This window comes from Manis javanica, chromosome 16, assembly GCF_040802235.1.
Source record: "Manis javanica isolate MJ-LG chromosome 16, MJ_LKY, whole genome shotgun sequence".
In the NCBI taxonomy this organism is placed as follows: Eukaryota; Metazoa; Chordata; class Mammalia; order Pholidota; family Manidae; genus Manis; species Manis javanica.
The window spans coordinates 38,949,450-38,975,017 of record NC_133171.1 but is presented as its reverse complement, the minus strand read 5'-3'; the positions used below and the strand labels follow the sequence as shown (position 1 = coordinate 38,975,017).

Here is a 25,568-nt window from a genome sequence, read left to right as displayed (position 1 = left end):
GTATAGATAATGTCAAGACAAAGGGAGAAATAGGATTCCCTTGAGCAAGTTCTTTAAAGTTTCTGGATTTCAGCTGCAGTGTCCACATTCCTGATGGAAGAGCAAGTGAGAACGGTGCGTTTCACGTGCGTGCATGCGTGCGTGTCACTGACAGTAGTCAGAGCACGTAGGGAAAACAGGAAAGTCCTAAGCAATAGATGTTCTACTCTGCGTATCACCTTGAGTCACACAGCTTCTAGGACTTTTTCATTTGGGGCCATGCAGGCTGAAGCCAAACTGGCTGATCCTTCATGAGAGCCATTTTGTGTTCAAGATTGTTCACTCTGGGAAAGAATAAGAAAAAGCCTTGGGACCACAAATTGATATTTATTATATTTTAAATTTTAACATGGCTAAGTGTGGTATCCTAGTTAGACTACTATTTGATTAAGTAATTGCCAAATAGCTGCTTTAGCACAGTTTTCTCAAATGTATTACTTTTGATAACAGAGAACCTAGTGAATTAAATTATTTTAAACCCATGCTTTTGCTGTCTGAGCTATGAGTAGAAACCTTTATAAATACTGTATTTAATTTTTGCTTAATAAAAAATGTGAAAGGAGCCACAGTATCTCAGAGAGGTTCTCTTTAAATATTTGCAAGGCTGTATTAAGAAACATATTAAGGTACGTGTATTATTGCATATGTATACATTTTTCATTCCGAGACAAAGCCATGATTATTCAAAAGGTTTAAAATAACATGCACTAATTTATTATCACTGGTTATAAAGACTTTAGAAGGGTGCACTGAACATAATGTTAGCATTGATGTGTCAATCTTTTAGTTGAAGGATGGCATGTCTGAATCCCAGAACAGCCTTAATTAACAGAAAATAATTAGCATCATTTCCCCAGCAGAGAATATGACTTTTTTTTAAGAGGATTCATTGATTGATAATTAAGGAGGAGTTAGTTGTAATAAAACTCCCAGTATTGCAATTTCTAATTGGTCTTTCAGGACATTTTACTGTTACAGTTACTTTGTTCCAGGCATTTTCTGCCTTTTGAAGAGTTTTAATAAGAATCCTTCCTCTCCAGCACCGAGGCTCTGCAGGTGATGAGGAAAAGAGTGTGGTGACACACAGGAGCACATTGGTGTTAGGTGGGCAGAGCAGTGGCTGGAGAGCTGTTCATCTCCTTTTAACTTTTTGTGGACACCATACCTTGCTCCTTCAGAGCTCAACCTGTTTGTGGGACAAGTAGGATCTGCCTGAGGGTGTCTCTCTGCAGGAAGTGGGGCTGTTCTGCAGTGTGGGGCTGTTTCTTCCCTCTATAGGATGCCCAAATCTCTGATCACCTCCTCTTTAAGCACTTAAAGCTTCATTTGAAAACATAGGCTTGATAAAACCTGTCACCCCACCACCTCAAACATCTCCTTTCTGTTAATTTCCTAAATTTCTCTGTGTCTCCTTTTTTGCATCCAGAACACCAAGAGGAACACATTTGATGTACTTATTGTAGAAATGTTGGAAACTGTTAGCAAACTAAAGAAGAAAATAAGAATACTTTCTACTGAGTATACTGTTATGTACACACTAAAAATTTGGAGTATTTCCTTCTGGTTATTTTTTTTCTAGGCTCTTTCCTACATAATTGAGTTCATGTAACTTTTTATGAAACATGCGCTTCTGAAAATTTGTCTTTGTTAGCTGCAAAACCTGCAAAACTGTACTAAAGTTTTGACTGAACTGAAATAGCTGTTTGCTGTTCTTTATTTGTTATTTGGTGAATAATTAGTTTGAGGATAAGCATACTGCTTTTCTTATCTATAGTACTTCTGTATTTGTCTTCATTTGTGATGTGAGAACAAAATGAGCTTTCACTTACACTAATATAGCTGTAATTTTGAAAATTTAAGCCAATTAGATAAATTATAGGAAGAAGTATATTAGTTTCATAACAAAAGTTCATAAATATGTGTTCCTTGTTTGAACTAAAAAACAGCCATCTGATATAACACACTAAAGTACAAGCCATGGATCACTTTATTGACTTTTAAAAAGATAATAATTCTCATATAATAAGCGTTCAGAAGAAAGAAAAAAGAAATTTGAACTTTTGATAGTGTTTCAAGATATATCCATTCATAAAGTCCCCATAGGTTACAACAGATGTTTGATTTAAAGGGAACAGACAGGAAATAAATAGGAATTTTAAAAATTAGAGGAAAAACACACTAAACAGACAAATGTAATAAGTATTTTCACTTAATATATTTGGCTACATTTACATTGCCCTCTATAAATACTAACAAATTTATGGGAAATGTTTAGAGAAAATAAATTGGAAAATTTCTATATTATGGAATATGTGAAAACAATAGATGCCCAATGGTTTTATTTTGACTAATTTATAAATAAAATAAAAAATTCAACAGAATGTTGATTAGGATATATGTAAGACACAAAATGTCACTAACATTTAAAAAAATGTCTGCTGAATTAAAAGTGCACAGGTGTTACTTGAGCTACCTCCACTTGTTTTTAGTCTCTCTCATCTGAGGAATGAAGTTTTTTCCTTACACACATGAATAAACAGTTGTTTACATCGCTGGAAATGCACACAATAGAACAGCAGGACATGGTTTGGTTTGGCCATTATTTTTGAGGGGTACGTTAGCAGTTGTCTAGGGCCATAAAGATATCTCAGTAATCTTCCTTTAGAATACTGGCTTTGAGTTACACAGCTTCCTGCTGAATATACAGGATAAGTTAATCACAAAAAGCGATTGAATTGAATGAATTTTACTGGCCATAATTAAATATGAACCAATCGCATTTTAGAGAGGATATCTACCCTCAAATATCAGATAGTTGTAGAGTCATTTCTATTGACTCATATTTTTGGGGTTGTAGCTCACTTCCTATCTTAATTATCTAGAGTTAAGAAAATTAAAACTTGAGTGTTGGCTCTGCTGTTTATATTAGGAAGAAGTACATGATTTAAAAGTAGTTAAAAGATAATTACACAGAAAAATTATTATAAAGATCCTTGATTTTAACATTAGCATATATTAGTATCTCATTTAAGGTCTTAAAAATTACGTGTGCAATAGATAAACACACACACATATAGACACACATGCACAGTAGCTTACAGAACACTATTCAATGTGCCATGATCCAAGGAGAAGCCAACCCTATGAGAGGTGGCCTATTTGGAACATACAATTATCACATCAAAACTGGTAAGTTACCACATTGCAACCTATTGGAGACAGAGAGTGCTAGCGCCTCCCATCTTGGGTTCTGAGTGATCTGCAATGTGCATTGTTTATTCTCTGGCAGCTTCCTCTCTTTTTTGCCAATTGTTTCAATTATGTTAGATTTTGGATCCTGACAGCTGACATATTTTGCACATGACGGTTCTTCACCTTCTGTGTATTTTGTTAAAGGTGCCACAGTATTAGGAAACCCCAAATCAGAATAGTTTAAACAAGACAGAATTCAGATGTTCCTCATGTGAAGTTCCAGAGGTGTGCCATTCAAAGCTGATCCTGCGCTCTCGTAGAGTCTTCACGAACCTGAACTCTCTTCATCTTGCTGTTCTGTCATCCCTCGATGGTGTGGTTTTCATCCTGGTGGCTAGAGATGGTGCCCATTTTAGGCAGGAGGATAGGTAAAAGAACAAGGAACAGGGGCAGACAATGCAGATAATTTACTTGTGAAAAGGAAGTTTACTCCCTGCAGCTACCAAAAACACTTCTGTTAATTTCTTATTAAACAAAACTTAGTCCCGTAGCCTCATGAAGCCTGCCAAAGAGCCTGGGCAATTAACTCTTTATTCTAGGAGGCCATGTGCCCAGATACAAGTCTATTATTATAGAGGAAAACAGAGAATGGGTGATTGGGGCAACCAAATGCTTCAAAGAAACAAAGGACGAGTTTTGTCTCAGATCAGCTTCTTCAGAAACAGCTCAAGCCAGGCATCCGTGAGCACATGTTAAGTGTGGTGAGTGCTGCAGGGAGGAGGTGAGATGAGCAGGGCAGGGAGGGGAAAGGGCTGCAGAATGTGGTTTCAGCAAAATTCATCACAAAGATCTGTCCCACCTAAAACAAGGAAAGGGGCCTGTGGAATCCTATCACAGACACTTCAACAGTCATGGCTCATTTTTTTTCTCTCTCAATAACTGATAGCTTTCCCACCTTTGGTGGTGGGGCAGGAGACGGGAGGCAGGGATAGCAGGAGGACTGGGAGTGGGCAGGTTTCTTTGTTCTTTAGAATTATGGTGTCTGATATCAGGAATTTGAGGTCACTTAGTTGATTATGTAATTTAGACAGAAATTCCATTTCATATAACCATCTCCACACACTTACCTTAAGTATGAACACAGGAACCTGCTATAAGAGTTCCAAAAATTGCTTCTGACAAGATGACTCTGATGATCCCTTGGGAAAAATACACTTGGGTAAATGTATTTGGTGTCTTCTTTTTCTTTTCTCATCTCTATTCCTCCTTTGTGCTTGTTGTTTGCCTTTTCTTTGATGCCTACTTAAAATGGAAGAGCTCAAATGGATTATAACCGTTAGAATTTTTTTTTCCCCCAAAACAAAATAGAAGAATAGGACTCTTGTCCATAAGGCCATCAAAAACTAGGAGGAACATTTGGTGCAATCAATCTATTACAAACCAATTTTATAGCTATATAATGAGATCTAATTGCTGCTTTATTAGTCCGGCTAATATTAAAAGTGTCAGTAATTGCTTTGCATTTAAGTTGGTTTTCCAATTTAAATTGCATGTCCAATACATTACCATTAACTTATGTACTTCTTTTATGTAACAGATTTTTTCCTTTTGAGTCCACATTTATAGGATTTATTCTTCCTAACTAGTTGAAATGGGAAAAGGAGAGAAATGAGGATAAGTGAAAATTTTATACAGTGAATCCTTATATTTCTGGGATGTATATCTTTTATACTATAAATCTGAAGGGTTCATATAGTCTGAATGTCTGTCTGAACATTGTCCTGCATGCAAAAGAAAAACTAAACAATGAACTGTTTTATCCTAGAGTCTACAAGATGCTATTAATTGAAATAACTGGATTAGTCATTTCTAATTCTTTTCATTCAATCCCATTAAAGTAGATGAAGGGCATATTTAATGAAGTGACTCAGTGAACGGCTATTGGGGGAAATCAAACAGATCATTTATATAGTTATTTTAAACTGTTACGGAAATATACCCCATGCCCACTATATTAATCATCTATGACCATATCCTCTAAAAAAAGTCTTTATTTTCTAAAAATAAGAGTATATTTAGTCCCTACCACCTTGGAATAAACTACATAAGCTTTCCACAGAAGCCAGTAGAGCCTTGTGTTAATTGTGGAAAAAATTTTGTGTTTCATGGATAGTTTATTGAACCTGAATTTTCACTTCAATCACTGTGGGCGAATAATCAAAAAGCAAATGAAAGACAAAACAGAATTGGCTCCTGCAAGCTGTAGGTTTGAGGTTCTGTGCTAATCCATTCCTCTGCCTTCTGCAGTGCAAGGGCAATCCCAAACCCCATGGATTTTTCTCTCCATACCTGTCGTCTGCTCCATCATCCTCATTCATCAAGCTCTCACCATATTTGTCTCCTCAAGTTCTCGCAGTTCCTTTTGCCTTCACAGTGAAGCCTAAATGCCGTTTTTAACACACGAATTCAGCCACAGCATCTCCTTTAACCCCTTGAGTATCTGCCCAATTCTCTCAGAATGAGACCCGGCTCGCTTCCCTCTCCGTGACCCAGCATGCTGCTGTATTCTTCGTCTGGGGAATGCTCTTTCCCTCACCTCTTCTGGTGCTCTGTACGTGCTAATAACTCCTTACCCCCTGTACTGGATTGGACATCCCTCAAAAGTTCATGTCCACCCAAAACTTGTGAATGTGACTTTATCTAGAAATAGGGTCTCTGAAGATGTAATCAAGTAAAGCTGAGGTCATTACAGACTAGGATGCGTCCTAAATCCAATGACTGGTGTCCTTATAAGAAGGACACAGAAAGAGAGAGAGAATGCCATGTGATGACAGAAGCAGCATTTGGAATAATGCTGCCACAAACCAAGGAATGTCAAGGATTGTGGGAAACTAGGAGAGAGGTATTGTTACAGAGTGAATTGTGTCCCCCAGTTATTATTTGTAGCACTAATCCCTATGGTGATTGTATTAAACACAGAGCTTTAAGGAGGTAATTAAAATTAAATGAGGTCATCAGGGTGGGACCCTAAGCTAAGACTGGAGTCCTTTTAAGAAAAGAAGTGCACAGAATTCTTTCACTCTCTGAACATTATCACAGAGACGTCATGTAAGGACATGGCAAGCAGGCTGCTGTTTACAAGCCAGAATAGAAGCCTTACTGGAAACCAATCCTGCTGGCACCTTGATCTTGGACTTTCAGCCTCTGGACTGTAAGACAGTGAAGTTTTGTTGTTAAAGCCACCCGGTCTGAAGTGTTGCGTTACTGCAGCCCAAGTATACTCACACAGGCAACGAAACAGGTCCCCCCTCTGAGCCTCCAAGAAGGACTCAATCTTACCGACACCTTGATTTTGGACTTCTGGCCTCCAGAACTGGGAGAGATTGCATTTCTGTTGTTTTTAGCCACCAAGTTTGAGGTCATTTTTTACAACAGCCACAGTAAACTAATATACTCTCCAAATCTCCCTTACTCTCTCTCTCTCTGCCTCTCTTCCCCACTCCCTGCTTAATGTCCCCGCATCCTTCAGTTCTCTGCTCATTTCCTCAGAGAAGCCTTTTCAGATTCCCCACTTAAGTCCGGTGTAAGCTTCATATAATCAATGAAGCAAAATTACATAGGGATTTTTATTTATTTACTTACTTGTATTTATTTGGGAGAATAATTGATTACTATTTGTCTAAAGTACTAGATTTTAAACTCGTAAGGGTAAACAGCAACCTTTCCTGTTTTGTTCATCATTTTATCCCCCAACCATTCAGTGAATGAATTAAATGAAAAATAAGAAAGGTGGCTATGGATGATTTACAAAGAACCAGAATGTATAAATGGTTAATTTCCCAGTTATAGCTGCTTAATTGTTATGTATCTGCAAGCAAAATCAATCTCTTCTAGGAATCCTTTTGTCATTTGTAAAATAAGGCAAGTGAATTAGATTATTTCTGAGGCCTGATACAGTGTTAACATTCTATGGGGCTGTGATTCCTTCTTTTGGAAATTATTCCTGAGGCACTGGTCACAAATATATGGTCAAGCTCATCTGCTTATGAAAAATAGGTCAGATTCAAGACTAGTTTTTACAGCCACTATTGTTTACCATCTATTGTGACCTGAATGTAGTGGACATTCAAATCATGACTGTTTACATATTACAGTCTAAAAGCCTAACAATGTGCCTAGTAATTTTCGGTAGTCAATGTTTGTTGAAGCAATTAAAGGAGGGACTAAATGTATGTGTGGAATGGAGGCTTTGTACACTGGAACACCAGGGTGTACCCAAACTGTAGCATGACTGTTTTCTATTACTCCAAATAGTGGTGACTGAAACCAGTACGAGAATTTAGAAGATCAATATTTTTCATTTTTTTCTTATTTGGGTCTTCTAAATACTTTTGTCATTGAAAAAAGCCACAGAAAAGAATCCAGGAAGGTTAAAACTTAAGACCAGGCATCCAAAATAATTAGATTCATTCTATCTGAACTCCATCATCAGCCGGGTCCTTGGAGTCTGTCAGTGGGGAAAATGTAGAAAGAAAACAGATTTTCAAGAAGTTACTTTACTTCATGCAAGATTTTGAAAGCAAATACTTTGGGGCTTTTTCTCCTCTTTTTTCCCTGTCTGGTCTGGTTGTGAATCTCCATCCAACATTCTGTGATGCTGGTAATTTGTTAAATATTGTGCAGATCCTCAGCTCTGAGTGAGGCTTTGTATATTGCACATGTTAGATAGTAATTGGGGATTTGTATTTTCCATGGGGAAATTTATTGGCGTAGTAAGGTCTGTTTCTCTTTTATGAAAAGATTGCTTTTTATCCTTCCCTGGATTGGCTGTTGTGATCTCAGATTGTGTTTTTTATGGGATTACCTGTGCTACCCCAGTATGGTGATTATGATTTCTGATGTTGATTATTTATTGCCTTGGGCAAGGTATGCCAGGGTCCCATCCTCTAGAAAAGAGCATTTCAGGGACCACTAAGAAAGTGAAGTGTTGTCTTTTATATATTCCCAAACTGGGGGAAAAAAAATCTGACAGGTCTCCTTTGTAATACTTATTAGAGGAAAAATTAAATATTCATATAATTATTTGCTTAGTGGTCATCATTATTGCTAGAATTTAAGTTTTATTGAAGGGCCAAAGGTTGTTAAGAATGCAGTATGCGTCCAGGTATTTGGAGAAAGAAAGAACCCACATCCTCTTCTTTTTGTTCAAGTTTAGGCCTCCTTGCTCTGACTGTGGGAGGTTCTCAAAGACAGAGGTCCCCTGCCCCCCAGAATAAAGCCACAGGCAGTTTGTTTGAAACAAGGATGACAGATGGTAACTAAGTTATCATGCTGAGGCTTTCATAATGTATATAAATGTCGAATCACTATGGTGTACACCTGAAACTAATATAGTATGGCACGTCAACTATACTTCAATTAAAAAGAAAAACAACAAAACCTGATACCAGGGAATAGGAGTGAAAGACAGGGGAAGAGTGGAATGGGGTAAAGAAAGAAAGCCAGTGTAAGGATGCGTTGTTGAGTTGACCGCTACTTGCATATCTGGTGCTCATTGCCCTGGGACCTTCTGAGGAGTAGTATAGAATGCATTTCACTTTTGTCAGGACAGGATCAAAAGGAAAAAACATTTATGACCTGCCATGTTCTGTTGGTGCCCCAAGTATGAAGTGCCCAGTAATTTAGAATTATGTATATGCAAATGCCAAGTGGGCTCCAACAGGTGGTGTCCCAGAAGCACTGGGATGAGAGAGTCACATTGTCTTGTTTGAGACAGGCCTGTCAGTGCACAGCTGGCAGAAGTTTGAATAGAATTATGACTTGTTATGATTGGATGAAAGATGAAGCTGAGAGAATGCGAGGCAGGCAAACAGCCTTGCTTGATGTCAGCAGTCACTCTTTTCATCTAGATAAGCGTCCTGTCAAAATAGAGGATAGCCCACAGACGGCCTGTGGGCTAACTGGTTCTCAGTCTGTGTGGTAAACACTAGGTACTTCTAATTAAGATTAACCAGCAAAGGTATTATTCAATCCCATATTCCAGTTTGTTAGGATGGTCTTGTTCATCAGCCTGGGCCTGGAATTTCTTAGTTCCATAACTTCCATGGATCCCAAAGTAGAAAGACCGTGTCCAGTGATGTGCTGGTAAATACTTAACAAACCAGCTCCCTAAGGGGGCAAAAAAGGCCTGATTTGTAGTGTTGCCAATTTCCAAGGTGTAAATACTTTCACCATGGCCAGTTTCAAGCAGCCAACATCATGCCAGTTAATGAACATTTTGGAAGAGACATGCACAGTCTGCTCCTGAGAACTAATACTGATCGGCTCCAGTGCACCAGTGGTGGTGTGTAGGGCACACAGTTAATGAGAGCGCATGGCTCTGTAGCAGACTGGTTAAGATCATAGGGCTTACTACTTGAACACAGGTTTAAATTTTGACCATTATTTGTGCAACTTTAGCAAATTTCCTGTCCTCTGCATGCCTGTGTTCCTTCTATAAAATGGGAAAATTAAAAGTACCATCATATACCATTGCTGTAGTGATCTAGATACTCATGCAAAGCATTACCCATTGGTCCTGTGGTAGGTGGCACAGTGGTGGTAGAAGAGGCAGTGCAGAGGCATAAATGAGTTGAGGAGTAACAAAGGGAGTTTAAATGAAAGTTTAGACTTTAGAATAACCAGAGTAACTGAGAAGAGCTTAGGAACATTGCAACTTAGGAACATCTATTCTTCCATTCTGCTTGCACTGTGCATAACATAAAATAAAAAATACCTTATGTAAAATGATCCTTATATAGTAATGGGGCAAAGAAAACTTTAATTTATAGGAATAGTAACAATAGGGAATGTGATATACTCAAGCTAAAATATAATTTTTTTCTATGGCTCATCTTCTAGGGACCTGGATATTATTTTGTTCTGAGGAGATTTTAGAAGGCGTTTATAGATCTATCAGCAATATTTTTTATCAAGAAAACAATAGGATAAAGAAAGGAAAAAAATAGTAAGCTTCTTTGATAGTGAAACTAGTGGTCACCTTTGCATTTTAAACACTGGATGTACTGATTTTAATATATATATTTATTTGTATTTTTCCAAGAATATTCATACCAGTAATACTTCCTTCTGTTAAGAGTCTAGTACTTTTCAGCTGCTTTGCTACATGAACTTGGACTAATAAAATTATATTGTCTTCAAAAATGCCCTTCTCTGTTGAGACTTTTCATTAATTCAGACTGGCCTCACAACACATAATTTGCCCTTAATTAGGGCAAATTAATGAGGTTTAATGATGTGATGTATCAAGTAAAGAGATGGCACATAGATTCAATAGCCTTCTAACTGGCCATTTCCCAAAAAAGGATTCAAAATGATTTCAGCCCTAACAATTTCATTTTCCCCATCACACAAGCTTGGAGCCCCCACTGAACTTTTCATTTCTTTCTCGCCATTTACTGTTAGTCTCCATAAGCAATTTGGTTGATATTAAATATCACTTGACTCATAAGCTTGTTGTATGTGCTAAATTAAAATGTACTTGTAGGGTTTAGAACAGTGCTGGACAAATTGTAAGCTAAATTGCTCTATCTATCTATCTACCTATCTGTCAATCAATCAATCATATATCCACCCATCCACCCACCCATCCATCTCCATTATAATAATAGGCACTATTGTAATGCCTCTTGCACGCAGCTCTGTGTAGCTTTCACAGAGTTATAACCCTTTTCTTTCAGTCCGGACTACTGGATGGACGTCACAACTTGTGTACCTGGCTATGACTCCTCTTCTCTCCAGGTTGACAGTGAAAGATAAGAAATCAATGTTTTCCACAATTTAGCCCCCAACTGTCATTTTGGCCCATCTTCCCTGATATGACTTGTCAAGGAACTCTCAAGATCATTACTTTCAGCTTTTGCAATTTTTTTCTGTTTTAACATGATACTTAAAAAAAAAATAGGCTGGAGGAAATGTACAGATTAACGAGAGACGGAGAAAGCTAAAGACTAAAGAAACAATCGAGAGCATGGCATTTTTTGTCCCCCAGTTCATTGCCTGAATAGTTGCGAAATATCTAGGGGAACCTAATATCTATGGGAAACAATTTATTTTGATTGATCTTTTTACAAGACACCAGGGCATGATACTGGCTAAGGTAAATAAAGTCAATGTGTGCAGCGATTGGGGTGAGGGCCCGGAAGGCCACCTGCTGGGATCCCTTGCCTCATCTGCTCTAAATGCAGGGAGAGAAGACTGAGAAAATTAGTTTCCATCAATTGGAAAGAATTGCTTTTATCTGATAATCAAATGCAAGCCTATTTAGTCCATTTACGTATTCAAAAATGAAGATTTAGCAATGATCCAAACACACTATGTAATTTAAAAAACATGATTGAGTGCTGCTTTGAGTCAATCTTCAATTGGTAAAAGTATATTCAGATATTTTGGAGGTGATACGGATTTCAATATGGTACCATACACAGCAATGAACCAAACTGCCATTACCCTGTAATCAGTAAATAAACCATCTGATATTTCTCAACAGAGCAAGTTGCTTCGATTTTTAAAAGGAATTGAGGTAACCTACTCCTCCCAATATACATTCTGTGTAGATTATTGCACATCCTGGAAAACCAATGTTCAACATGCCTAATTTTGAGGCAGAATGAGAAATTTAGTGACTGCACTTAAATGCTTAGACATTCTTGAGTGAAAATAACGTTATAAATGCAATAGTGCCTAGAGATTTGCATTTAAAGATGGCAAAACTAACAGTTTTATTTAGATTCATGAGAATTTAAGTATTGAAATGAAGATTTTAGGTTTCTAAGGGAAGAGGAGATGTTTCTCGTACTCCGTATATAGGGGAGCAGTGGTTTGGTAGCAGACACTTGACATTTGGTTAGTCCCAGTTTCTGCTCCAGAGTAAAACCATATTGAGTGAGTTGACCCTCTTACCTTAAAGGTTACAATTGCTTAACACATTGCAGATTTTTAACCTGGGGCCACAGCAGGAGCTGGAAGAAGGATTTCAAAACCTGTGCCCAACAACACAATCAGCTCCATTATGTGACTTGTTTCATGTTACATTCATGCTTTATTGAGTCCTGCTTCTGACACATTTGTTTTAAAGGGATTTGTGTGTTGGCTTGCTCTTTCCTCCTTCTGAGCAGATATATGTTTCTGGGAAATAGTTGGTGTTATTGTTGTTATTTTCTTCCTCTCTGAAACATCTATCAATTTGGAGACGTTTATTTCCTGAGCACCAACAATAGTATTAAGTCTGAATAGCTGAAGGCCAATTAGAATTCAGAATATTTAAAAATTCAGAGCCCTGCAGAGAAATTTCCTCTTTGGGAAAGGATGAGATGTTTTGGGAGGAAAATTGAACTGGTGCAATGGACAAAAAGCTGTTTTGTTCCTTAGTCTATACAAGCAATTATATCATTATATAAAATTGTCTATTTATATGCCTGTCTCCCCCATCTGACTTGGAGCTCCTTGACAGCAGAATCCATTTATTAGTCATCTCTGTATCCTCAGCCACTTACCAGGTACACAGTGGGTCAACGATAAATGTACTAATGGATTAAAGAAACAAGTTACTTGACCTTCCCCTTTGAGCTCTCAGGACTACAGCAGCACACATCCTCATGGAAGGCATCCACTCCTGTTTAATAAGCTCCACTTCAATGAGTTATAGCAACAGTATTATTACTAAGCAAGGCTCCCTTTCCTAGGTGTTAACAGGTGATTCTCAAACCCCTGAGCATGTACAGAGAAGCTGAAACATACAGCAGTAGGAACAGGATGTGCGGCCTCCCAGAAAATGCTATGCTACCATTTTACTGCCAAGAATGCAAGCTAGAATCAAAGGGAGGTGCCCCTGGTACACACCTAATAGGAATTACCATCTGGTGCCACCAGAGTGCTTGGAATTCCCTTGAGAAGTGACTCTTCATCGAACAAACACATCTTGAGTACTTGGTGTTGTGCTGGGTGCTGGAGAAGACACAGGAAGACACAGAGATGTGACCTCTGCTCTCAAGAGGTCCCCAGTTCAGTGCAAACTATTAATTATCTGGGCTCACCAATGTTATACAAATAAATATTAAATTATATTATTATTGGCACCTGTTGGGAATGACACATGATGTACAGCATTTGCATCATCATAAAGAGCATTTGGTGTTTATTTATATTCTTTATTTTTTATTTTTATACTCTTTTATTTAGTGCCTAAGATGCATTGTAGGTATAAAAATGAAGATTAGGTACTGGCATTCAAGGACTCGCAAAGCAGTGGTATCATCAGAGTAAAACACCTAAGGAAAGGTCCATAGAATACTGGAAAGTGGTCGGAACAAAGAGAGGTGTACCAAGAAGTTGGTATTAGAACTGAATCTTTCCAAACATTGCATACCTCATCCTGTGATGGGTTCATCATGGTTCCTAAATAAGGGAAGAATTTGATTTTGTTCCAAAGAAACTTTAGGTGAGCAGAGAAAAATGTTCTGACTCTATGACCTTGGATAAACTCCATCTCTCTGATTTTCACCTGAGCTAAAGGAGCTCTAAGGCATTTTGGAATTCTCATGATTGATCAGTCTGCAGGTACACATCCTAAAATAACTTTGGCACCATATGGAACAGAATGTAGAAAATCCTAAAGTGGTGAGGCTCAGGTCTAGAGGGCCCAGATTCAGACTCTCAGGGGACATTCATGATGTAAGTAAGCCAAGTTGAACTTTAAATAAAAAAGAAGATGTTTATTCAAGTGTATGATTCTTTACAATTTCCTGATGAGATACTGTTCAGCAGCGGAAAACAGAGGTAATGGTAGACCACCAAGTTTTGCAATTTTCATTAGATATAAATCAGTGCTTAGTGATTTCCATTTTGAGGTTTTGGAAAGCATGAGAACAACTGATGTCTCCAAATTGTGTGGAGAATTCTATTTCCTACATACATACCCTCTTATCTCTGTTATAGTCACAACCTGGTGAACTGTTAGCATCATGCATTGCCCTGTAGGTAACAGATCAGCTGAGAAAAGGAAGCAGTGCCAAGCCTATGGCATTTTTCCTTCCTGACAATTGTTTGTTATACTCTTATGAGCTCCATATAGTTTTAGTTTTTGGATTTTCCCCCCTTGCCTAGACCAATAAAGATTTAGTGGATTAAAATACAAAGGAAGTTTAAGCATTCTAACTAACCTCCATTTCACGTACCCCCACACCCAAAATTAAAAGGGTCCTGAACTGCATTGTTCAACTCCCTAAAGGCCTCTTAGGTTACTACCAATCACTGAAAAAAAAATGTTTGATCCACTCTCAGTCTATCTACTTGAAGCCTTTACTTTAAGATGTTTCTACCTTCTCCTTAGAAAACAAGAAAAATTATAGTGGCTTTTTATTTTAGCAAGGTGTAAGAAAATTAAAATTAAAATTAGGCCTCCCACATTTTGGCCTAGCAACACTCGTACCCCGGAAACTCTGGGACCAGGACTAACCTTGGACGTTGAGGGTCATTGGGAGGATCTGCTCTCTGGGAAGCTCAATTTACATTACTTTAGTTAGTTGCTCCAAAATTGTGGCAAGGATTGAGGTGAAGTTAACTAATTTTACTTTCCAGAATGATCTATCTCTTTTCTGTGAACGCTAGGTCAATATTTGGCCATTTCCAGTTTATGATAGAGATGATATGATATTCATAAATGTTTTGAGGCCTTTAAATGAAAATTATGGTGTTTGGACACTATCCATTAGATAGACTGTAAATTTTCAAGGGTGAATATGAAAAATGCCTGCAGTTGGTAATCAGCAAGGTTAATACTTTGCTCTGGGTGGGGAGGGCCTTTACTCACTCTGACCCTGTGTCCTGCATTTCTCCATCCTTACCCTGCTAACTCATGCACCTGATGAAAATTATTCACCTTTCCACTTCAGCTTTTCCCTTGATTTATCCCAAGGAGAAATTTCCCGCTCCCCTAGGTGTACCCTATTATAGTATTTACTGTACATACGAACAGCATAGAGTTTTAACCCTTTTCCATCAAATTGTTTATATTCAGTCTGTGACATCCAAATCTGTGAGCTTGATTTGGCCAGCAAACTATGTTCTCCTAAGAAGACATGGGGAAAGAAATACAGAAGCAAAGAAAAGTCTGTTTTCTCTACTTGGACTACAGCATTTAACACATAGGAGGCAATAAAGCCTATTGAATGGAATAGATGGAATTCAGCCTTAATTCTTATGCATCAAAGATCCAATGAAAATTGTAATCTAGATGCTGTTTGTTCCCTTTGTCTCTTTTCCTTGGTAAATAGGAGTAACATAACCTTCTAAAGGTGGTAGATTAATAGTACAATTTCCGAGATCTGATAATAAATTAATGAGGTTGCATTTGAAAGTGTGGCAGGATATTCACCCAAATGAACATTATCTGCTTCCAAGTAGGCATCTTGGAAAGTTAAGCATTTGGCATGAGGCTGTTGCCATTGCTCAAAACAACAGTTTTGGAACTTACTTGCAAAATTGTTTTTCCAGTTCTTTTTGAATATCTTGCACATGGCAAATTTTAATTTTTGGAGGTTGAATTAGATTCTGGAAATAGCCATAACATTTTGGAAGCTAAGGTTGGCTGAAGAAGTGAATGTTTAAGCCGTGTAATGTCATTTTTGGCTATTTTGGTGTCCTATGCCACAGGAGAACGGTGCCTTACATAATTGTAAATTGCCTCCATTGTGGAATAGTACAACAGCTGGCCTCCTTCCTCTTTTCTTCAGAATTCCATCTTGTGTGGTCTGCTGTGCATTGACCTATTTCCATAGAGTTAAGAAATGATTGCTTTTCAAGTGCTTTTTTTTTATGATTGGGATAGACACACACACACACACACACACACACACACACCCTCTCCAGGTCTTACTCATCGAAGTCTGTCTCTTCTTAATCCCCCACATAACACCTTGGAAAGCTCTCTATGCTGGACTCTAGAACCAACCTTGCTCTTTACTGGCTATGAGCCTTTGGGCAAGTGATTGAGCCTCAGTTTACTTATTCGTAAAGTGCACATTTGTAAAGTACTTATTTGTAAAGTACCAGGCCTACACCTCTCAAAGACTGGTTGGAGGGTTAGATGAGAAAGTGAATATGAAGGCACTGTGGAAACCGCAGAGCCCTGTAAAGCCACGTGGCAGTGTAGATGATCCCCGCACTGGTAGCTCCTGCTGTCACAACTTCTTCATGAATCTCTCCTGAACACCTGCCTGCAATCCCCTGACCCGGAGAGAAGGCAAACATTCTTCTTTTTTGTCTCGCCCTTTATTACGTGCATTATTCTGACATAGTGTCTGTAACCCTTTGTAGCACTAGTTATTTTTGTTTGTTTTGCTGCTCTGCTTCCCTAACAAAGAGTTTGAGCACCTTAAGATTAAGGACCATGTGAGAATCTTATAAGTACGCCCTGCTCATATTTTGGCATAGAGCAAGTGCTCCAACAATGATTTTGGTAAAAAATACAGAAATTAATGAAGTCTTGATCTCTATGAAATAAAATTTTCAATTCCAAGGAAATGTATCCATTACCACTTTGCCATTTTTCTTGGTGACCTGGACATTTGTGGGAGAAGTGCTAATTGTCCCCTGCTGTCATCTCTTCCCTTGTTCCCTTTATAATAGAACTTTTGAGGTTTGGCTAGACACATGGCCAATCAACTACAGACCCTGTGGAGGTGTGGCCATATTGCTAAGATATTATATGTGGGCAGAAGAAGTATGTTCAACTTCCTTAAGAGGAAACAGCTTCTCCTTAACTTTCTTTTCCCTCTGGATATAATGATGGTGAGCCAGCTTGGGCCGCAGGGATGAGGGATGTATCCAGGTACTAGAGCAATGAGTGTCTGCATCTCTGCTTGACCTCATGCAGCCCAGCAACCTACTTCCTTGGTCTTCTTTCCTACAGCTGGGCTCTTATGAGAGAGAGAAGTAAACTTTTATCTTATTGAAGCCACTGTGTTTTGTGGTCTATTACCACACCTTAAATTTTACTGTAATAAGGACTCTTAGATCCTGTAAGATCTGTCACCTCCTTGCTGCCATCACTTTTCCTCACTACACCTTAGATGTCCTTTGTCTTAGTCATTCTTCTTGTTGGCACTGATGGCTCCGTTGCCTCCGAGATCTGTCTTTAGCATCCTGCTCTGTAACTGCTGCAATTCTTTGATTGCATCTACATATCCAGTCCATTGAAGGTGCTTTTTTCCTAATTCCACTGCTAATTCCAAAACCCAAATAAATTTTTTTCTGATTCTCATTTACTTCCTTCTCTTGGTAAGACCTTATGTGTCTCTTTAAAATTACTGCTCTTTTATAGGTCCTTTCACCTGGCGAAATTGATGAAACCCCAAGCCCCATAAGCTGTACTTACACAGCTGGATATTGCTGGGGAAAAGCACAAGACCACAAAACTGAACTCATGTTTTTCATACTGTTTTGTTTCTCTTCGACCCTCCTAAATACTTGCTTTGCCACAATTCTTAGATGAGACCATTTCTTCAAAGTTCCTTAAGTGAAAAATAGAAGCCAAGAGGTTCCACATCTTTCCACCTTTGTAATTACCAATCTGCCCATGTCTACACCCAAAATCCTGCCTCTTTATTACTGTGAATAAGTGTGTCTGCATCCATCAGAGGCCAATTCCATTCCTGTGCTTAGGGTCCAACTTGTCTTGCACCCTTAGGGGCTTTCTTCTAGCAACCACCATCGATTTCCTCCTCTCTGCTGTATCTTACCCAACAGCAAATAAACTTGTTATTTTATCTACAACTTAAATAAAATTTTTCTGTTCACCTTCATCTTCCCCCAGCTACCTCCCATTTCTTTAGCCCTCATTCACTATAAAACTTACTGTAAAATTGTGTGTAGTTCCCATACCCACTTCCTTACCTCCTATTTTCTTCTTAAGCCCCTCAAATTAGGCTTCTTTCTCTACATCTCCATTGACGCTGGGCTCCTCATAGTCACCGATGGTATCTATGTTGTCAAATCAAACAGCCTCTTCTCTTTTGGTCTTACGACCTCTCCACAGCTTTCCATGCTTTCCGAGACCAGTTAACCTGCCCTCCTTTGCGATGCTCTTTGTCTTCCTTGGTTCTACGATACTGTCCTTCTCTGGTTCTGCTTCTACTTCACTGGCTGCCCCCTTTCCAGCTCCTCTGTTGCTTTCTCCTCTTACACTTATCTAAGTATGAGTGTCCAGTTGGTAACCAGAACCTTCATGTTTCCAAATTCCTCAGGAATTTTATCATTTCTTTCACTGCTCTATTGCCAATGCCTAGAACAGTACTTGGCACACAGTGAGACCTCACTAAATATTTGCAAGGTAAATGCATACATTTATCTGGCTTTTTAGAAAAAGTTACATTAAGACATGACCCTCTGTCCTGCTCCATACATCTACTTTTGGAGTATCTGTGGTATAGACCAACAGTATTTTGTCTACTTAAGACTTCCTCATATGTTGGAATCTAATAATTACACCCAAAGTACAATGACTCAGCAATTGTCTTTGTGTGAGTTTATGTAATCACCCATAGAATAAAGTAAACTTACTGAATGGCCCATCCATATGTAGACAAAAACACTGGAGTGTTGAATACTTACTATGTGAATTTGATTCAGCTAGACAACTAATATAGATAACTGTTTTTAAACTCATATCCCTCAGCACAGCTCTTATTTTTTTCTTGTAATGTGAATTATGTAACAACAATTCTAATTATAAGGTCCTTCTAAGAGAACTGAGAGCTCTAGCTTCCAGTTGACTGTACCACACTCCACCCTTTGCTGAATGGAGAAGGTACTTTGTTTGCAGGGTGCTTTGAGGTCAGGGATGAAAGATCTGGTAAGACTATGACATTATAAGTGCAATGTATTTAAAGTGGCCTAAGCTGTTTGCACAGGGAAATAACACGTTCTAATCCATTTGAGGGCCTTTGTAAGAGGCAGGTCTCCAACCCTTAATCCACCTCATTATGCCTAGGTAGTGAAGCATAGAGGGTTTTAGGTACCTACAATTATTAGTTGATAAGGTACACTGACTACCAAAGACAGGTTAGGCAATGATATTCTAAAGAAAGCCCTTCTAGCCTGTGATCGCATGACACAGAGAGGCATGTTGGGCTGAGTGTATGCTGAGGTACTACATGTTTGTATGAATTTGCTTACATTGTCCCTAAGAACAAGCCACCTGGTTAGGGTTGCCAATCACCATCCTCACTGAGTATAAGGCATTACTGATGCCCCCAGAAACTCAGGCCATAAAACCTGTATTCCCAGGTGTTGATTACACACCTCATAAGCCAATTTTTCTCCAATTTATAACCCCCAAATAACTGTCCTGAATTTTATGTCCAAGGCTTCATTCACCCTGGCCTCTAACATTCATCCTTATATGTTCTAATTAAAGATAAAGCATGATTGATGACATCCTGGCACAAGAGCTATACTGCTTAGTGTCCAATGACTGAGCTTGAATGATGGGCGGCAACTGCACAGGGACAGACAGGCCTTCCTGGAAGCAGTTGGGTTAGCAACAGTGCCATAAACAGATCTAAGCTCTCCTGCATGCCCACCAGTTTACTAGACCTTCCATCTGCATGTAGATGCTATGATCCTCCTTTATACACTGCAAACCAGGCTAATACTCTTTCTGAAGAAAACTTCAAGTGTGACTACTCTACTGTGGGCCAGTAACATCTCCTTGCATGTAAATCTATCAGGAACAGTATGAGATAATTTACTGTGTTTTAAATTTTGTAAAATAATTTGCTACAATCCAATCTGTATGAGATCAGTATAGACCACTGGTTACTTTTTGTTTGTTTGTTTTTTAGGAAGTATTTGCGCATTAATTAAAACTTCATTTGGTAGTCATCAAGTATAGCCATTCAGTATCTGTTAGCTGGTTATATCTCATACATTTCCTGGAATGTACTCAATATTTAGCTTTCAGACTTTACTAAAGTTGGGATTAAATTTTCCCATGTTTTGGTGTCTGAAGAAAGAATGAGTGAATTACTGACTGTCATATTTTATTGCTAACAGAAATATATAAGACCTTGATATCTGTCGTTTCATTGATTTGGTCTCTTTTATAATGCACTGTTTCTGATTCTGAAGTTTGAATTTTCTCCATATTCTCCAACTTTTACATGTTTACTTATCAAATTGAGTCCATAAATAATATTGTAGACAAATGAATATTGTTAATTATAATGTGGTTATCTATTGATTACCGTGAGATTGGGAGTGCCACTTCTTAAAAAGTGAACAGTGTTTAGTCTGAGTTACTCTTTGTCTTGTGTATTTGAATGCCATACAGTAGAATGTGATTCAGACTTTATTAAATCAAATTAACTTGTCCCTTCCGCATACTCACATATACTCACACACAGATTGTAAGAATACTATTAGTAAATTTGATGCTGCAGAAACTTCTCAGGTGTCCTTAAGAGTGGAGGCTGCAGGTGTTCCAGGTGAGAGTATGAGGAACAAACGAAGGTATTTACTTACTTGTTTTTTGTTTTAGGAATCCTTTCAGCAAGTTTTCCATAAAGATAAAACTGGATCTGAGGCTTTTTCTGGTCTTCTAAACCTCCTGGGATCTGATAAGCCACATAGAAAGGGTTTTTCCAACTACCCGAACTCCCCATCCCAGTTCTTGGGGCATCTCATCCTTGTAAGGTAAGTGTACTCTTCTGTTTAGGACTGTAAATGGGCAGTGAGATTAGGTATGTTAGTACTTTATTCTATATTCTGCTTTCCCTTTTAGGGGACCCCTTTCTATGTCACCAAACTCCCCAGGGTTCTCATGTAAACCTATACTTTTCCATGGTTATCAGGAGCCTCCTTCAAGAGGAAGCCAATCTGGACAATGCCTTTGCTCCAGATTTCCTATTTCTTATTCCCTTCAAAATGTCTGCTTTATGCATCATCCTATTTTACCATTAGCTAAATTCATAATCACATCTAGAAAGATGTTAAAAAATTCCACTCTGTGATGCTCCTTCTCTTCCTCCTGAGAGTGTATATTTTAAAAAGGACCTTATGGGGGCAATGGTAGAAGGTTCGTGTAACCTGACAGACTGGTAAAAGAGACCTGTTGATCATCCTGGCCTCGTAGTAGCTCACAACACACCATGTGAAAGTGGGGCATCACCGTTTAGTAGTCAGCTGGGAAAAGTCACTGTTTTGTCCTGAGTGAGTGCCGTTATGAACAGAGAGGACTTGCAAGGACATGGGCAAAGCGCAGGTGGGGCATGCACTTCCTCCTAGATCCTGGTCATTGTTTTAATTAGGGCTAATTTGGCTGGAGTTGTCACTGCACTAAAAATAGAAGATAACTGACACAGTCATAGGGTATGGTTTGGCAAGAATTTCGGGAGCTTGATTAGGAGATGGTCATTGTTAGGAATTTAATCAGTGCAAGCTAATGGTCAGACAGCACAGTGCCACTTGTTCCCAAATTCGTATGTTCTTATTCCAATCACAGCTTCTGTCTGGTGTTTCATTATCTTAGCATAAATTCACACGTGCATGCAAAGAAATGTTCACAAGCTACATGCTGCTGTTCTTCCTGAGAATGTACATTTTTACAAGGACTTTCTGGAGGCAGTGCCTTAACTGCAATAAATGACTATTATGGTGAAAGTTTCATGAGCACAAGGGACTGATAAAAGAGGTATATTTGAGAGGTCAGAGCCTTATGCCAGTCATCATATCATACCTTGTGGGTATGGGGCATCTGAGTTTGGTAGGGGGTCTGGGGAAAAGTCACTATTCTGTCCATTAGCAAAGTTTACCTTTTTTATTTCTAAGTAGAGTGGCATTCTTATATTAAGCTATTACAGAGTTCCTTTGCAAGCTTATTTTGGTCTCCAATATTATTGCCATGTCAATTTATAGTACATGAACATAAGTGATTACATTATAAAAGAGACACATACATTTTAAGCTATTGTCGGAAACCCAATTATGGAAACCACCATCATATTCTTAGTACAATTAAGAAAAAATATTAAATGAATTTTTCAGATTTCTGCATTTAAATTCACAAAATATTTTGGATAGAGTTTTCATATTGTCTTTTTTGCATTAAATATTTTTTAGGGCACATCTAAGATTATGTGGAAGAATATGAGAAAATAATTCACGTTTGTATTTCCTTACTGTTCACATTCTCTTTGTAATGGTGTTTATTTCCCTTCTATTATATATATGTGTTATCTAAGTGATCATTTTAAATATAGATGGTAGCAAAAGCCTATGGCATTCAGTAGATGTGAATTTCCTATCTAAAATAAAAGCAAAGGATAAAAGAAAGTGTGATTGATCCACCCTCTTTTTAATACCATCAGAAAAATAATATTCTTATATTAAGGAAATTTTAAATCAACACAAATGTTTAATAAGATGGAAGTTAAGCATAGGGCATGGCACTTCTGAGCCACTGAACACTCACTGTACAAAGTTTATGAAAATAGAAAAAAGTTAAGATTACATCACTTCTGTTTGAAAGTTTCCATATTTAAATTGAAAGAATCTCCAAAGTTTCCTTGTTTTCATTTAGGATTAGAACTTGGCACTATTATATCAAATATCTTAAAATTATGTTATGACCATTTGGATTAAAGCCACCTAAGAGAAATTACTGTGTGAAAATTGTTTTGAATCCTCTATAACTTTATAGTATTTTTCAGAAATCTTTAAGAGCTTGTAATTTTCTCTAAATTGAAAAGGGGGGATTTATGGAATAACTAAGGGGCTTATACTCTTTGAGTAACACATTTACTCACTGAACGTAATGGGAAAAATGTTTTATCGATAAGTTAAAAACATTTTTGGAAGGTTTATTTAAATTAAAAACTAAACTATTATGTCTTTTTCTTAGCCAATTTGAAAAATATTTGCAAATACATGCATTTCTGAGGGCATATAATTAAATCTATAAAAAACAGTTTGACAGTATTTACAAATATTAAAAATATCCTTAATACTATGACCCAGAAAAAAATTCCACTTCAATGTGTGTATAACCTATAGCAATTTTCCTCAAACTTCAATAATTTGCGTCCAAAGCACCTGGAGATCTTGTTAAAATTAAAATTTAATTCAGTAGGTCTGGGTTGGAGTCTGAAATTCTATAGGTCTTTCTCCTAGGTGGTACCTATGATGCTGGTCCATTGGCCAACTTTGAGTAGCAAAGGCCAGAGCAGTGTTTCTTAAAGTGTTGACCCCCGACCCCCAGCAGCACTGGCATCATTTGGGGGTAGATTAAAACTGTAAATTCACCCCACCAGGTCTGCTGCATCAGAAACTGTAAGGCGGGGTCCCAGAGATCTGTGTTTTAACAAACCTTCCATGTGATCCTGTTATATGTTAAAGTGTTTCAGGGTACACATATAGAAATGCTCATAACAGCATTGTTCATAAAAGCTCAAACTGGAAAAATCCATCTCTCAAAAAATGATTAAATAAATCATCATGTATTTCTACAATAGAATACTACACAGCAATGAAAATAAACAAGCAACAGTTATCTACAACAGACATGGCTATTTATGAACAAATTCAGCATAGGAAGCAAAATAGAATACATGTTCTTCTATATATATGAAGTTCAAAAATAGTTACCATATTTTTAGGGATGCTTGCTTCAGTGGTAAAACTATAAAGAAAGCAAAAAAGTCAGGGTAAGGATTACCTCTAGTTGAAGTGAAGGGGTTGTGGTATAATGATGGGGGACATACATGGAACCTGGCGGGCTGCCCTGTAATATGGTCTGGCCCAGTAGTGGTTATATTGATAGTGACGTGAATGATTGCTCTGTAATTATTCTCTATTCATTTATGTTTTATGAACTTATAAAATTTGCAAAAATACAAGAAAATAATAGGGCACATTTCTACCAGATCTATTTTATAATGATGTTTTTCTCTGTTAAGGACTGAAGAATCATTCTTAAAGAAATTACCTGGTAGTTCACAAAAGTTATTTCTAAAGCAAAAGAAATTCAGTCTAGTGTCTCATTGGATAGCATTGAGAAAGTATGTTTATGGATTGAACAAACTTATCTGTAACATTTCCTATATAATACATATGCTTGATAATGATTGATGACAACATTAGTGGTTGTTAAGTTCCCTTATGTGATTATACGCTTGGTGATAAACACAGAGTGGGGAACGATTTACATACTATGGTAGACATGGGATGTTCGCCTGCCCTGCTTCTCTTCTGTGCATGAGCTGTGCTCTGTCACATGTCTGGCAAGACTGTCACTCACAGTGCCACCCTGCCCTTGCCATGGTGGTCATGTGGTCCAGGCCTGGCCAATCATGGGGTTTTATCTTTATATCCACAATAATAAATTACAACGCAGAATTAGTCCTTCTGTTAGATGTGCTGTGAAGATGCTGGAAGTAGAGAATTCTTTCTGTGTCTGGGATAATGCTTTGGGGGACCACAGAAGACTGAATACCTAATGCCATTTCCCTTCCTCTTGGAAAGAAGCGACTTGAAAATGCAGTGCACAACAAAGAACACAGAGTTGAATGCTGTTGGGAAAAGATGTATGATTTTTTTTTAAGTACTTGGATCAAGCCATACTTCAATCCAGTGGATGAGCCAGTAAATTATTGTTGCTTTTTGTTTTATGTTGTTGTTTCAGCTACTTTGGGTTCAGTTCCTAGTATTATGATAGTAAGAGTCCTGGTTAAGTTTTAAACACAGTTTTAAATATGTCCAGCATTCACAATCTAAAATTGCTGATTTCTTTATGTGCTTTTTGGTCACCTTTTTGGAATAATAGAATTAACTCATAATTACTTGTGCTAATGAAGGTCCTAAAATATGAGATATTTACGCATAGGTTACCGACCACTGCGTGCTCTGCTGTGTCTCTCTGGTCACAGAGATTTCTTTCTCCATGCTAATAATGAATTGAAGAGCAGTTACAACAAAACGAACTGCAGCAGAATGAAATGAGGTTGTGACAAAGTGTCCTTATTCTGCTGTCACTCCATACACTTCGAAGATGTTAACTACTCGGCTTCATCCACTGAAAGGCTTATCCAGGGGACAGGGAACGTGCACCCTGAGCCCAGAGGTGACACCTAGGTGAGGCTGCTAATGCCCACCCCCCAAAGCCTCGCCGAGAAGGGCTGTAAAGCAGTGGCTATACATTGAGTCGCCAGAGGAACTTCCTAAAACCCAAATGCTTGGATCTCACCCAAGAGAGAGATTGGTTTACTGGTCTGGGATATGGCCAA

General features: G+C 38.0%; 1 long non-coding RNA gene across 1 annotated transcript in view; it reads left to right on the top strand.

The window, feature by feature from the left end:
- The window catches only part of LOC140846809 (uncharacterized), a 319,154-nt gene extending 298,186 nt beyond the window's left edge, over window positions 1–20,968 (top strand). The window contains exon 3 of the long non-coding RNA XR_012126245.1: window positions 20,828–20,968. This is a non-coding gene — a long non-coding RNA (uncharacterized lncRNA). The remainder of the gene's footprint in view (window positions 1–20,827) is intronic.
- The last annotated feature ends 4,600 nt before the right edge of the window (window positions 20,969–25,568 follow it).